The following is a 1,440-nucleotide window of genomic DNA, read 5'->3' as shown; positions in this document are numbered from 1 at the left end:
CTTACTGGGAGCACTGGGAGGGGAGCTGAGGGGGAGCTGGGCTTACTGGGAGGCGGGCTAGGGGGGAATAAGGGGAGAACTGGGCTTAATGGGAGCACTGGGAGGGGAGCTGGGGGGCAACTGAGTTTACTGGGATCACTGGGAGTCGGAAGGGGCCTTACTGGGAGCACTGGGAAGGTCAATGGGGGAGTGAGCAGCTGGGAGTTACTGGGCAAAGCAAGAAAAAGCCAAAAACCAACTGGGCAAACTGGGAAAAACCACGAGAGCTACTGGGAGCCTCAGCCCTGGCTCCGGTGTGAGCTTACTGGGCATACTGGGCGTACTGGGCATACTGGGAAGCTGCCACTCACCTCGGCCCCCCGGAAGCCACCACGACCCCCCCGGTCCCCAAAACCACCGCGACCCCCACGGGGGCTGAAACCTGGGGGGGAAAAGCATCCCAGTAAGGCATCAGTATCCTCCCGGTTCCTCCCAGTAACCCCACCAGTACCCTCCCAGTCCCTCCCAGTTCCCCCCAACACCCTACCACCCCAGTTCCTCCCAGTACCCCCCCGACCCTTCCCAGTCCATCCCAGTAACCCCACCAGTACCCCCCAGTCCCTCCCAGTTCCCCCCAACCCTCCCCAGTCCCTCCCAGTCACCTCCAACCACCCCAGTGCCTCCCAGTATCCTCCCAGTGCCTCCCACTGCCCCCAATGCTTCCCAGTCCCTCCCAGTTAACCCCCAACACCGCATAACCACTCCTAGTTCCCCCCAGTTGCCACCAGTAACCCCTCAGCAACACCTCAGTGCCTCCCAGTCCCTCCCAGTATCCTCCCAATCCCTCCCAGTATCATCCCAGTAAGCCCCCAACCCCTCCCATTAACCCCCCCCAACCCCTCCCAGTCCCCCCACAGCTCCCCTTGCTCCCCCCCAGTTGCTCCCAGCGCTCCCAGTCGCACCAGTAGCTCCCAGTATACACCAGTAGCTCCCAGTACCCACCAGGCCGCATCCTGCCGTCTCCTCACGCTGTTTCCTCGCACGCCGCGCGCTGACTTCCGGAACCGGAAACTACGCACCGGAAGTGAACCCTAAAACCAACTTCCTGTCCCTCCCCGTTAAGAGCAAAACTGGAAGCTACACACCGGAAGTCAACCCTAAACCAACTTCCTGTCTTTCCCCGTTAGCCGCAAAACAAACCGGAAACGACACACCGGAAGTGGCGCTTAAACTAACTTCCTGTTGAGGGCTGAGCGCATGCGCAGAAGACCGAAAGAAGCACAACCGGGCAGAAGTTGAACTGCGGTAATGTGCAGAGCGCATGCGCAAAAGCTTCGGAAGTGGCACAACCGGGCGGAAGTGGGGGCCGCACGGATGCGGCTGCGGGGTCCTAGTGCCCGCCTGAGACCGGAAATGGGGTCTGGGGGTCATTTGAGGGCAGGAGTGGGTTATTTGGGGGGG

The sequence above is a fragment of the Meleagris gallopavo genome, unplaced genomic scaffold, assembly GCF_000146605.3.
Source record: "Meleagris gallopavo isolate NT-WF06-2002-E0010 breed Aviagen turkey brand Nicholas breeding stock unplaced genomic scaffold, Turkey_5.1 ChrUn_random_7180001953110, whole genome shotgun sequence".
NCBI lineage: Eukaryota > Metazoa > Chordata > Aves > Galliformes > Phasianidae > Meleagris > Meleagris gallopavo.
Note: the sequence above shows the minus strand (reverse complement) of the source record.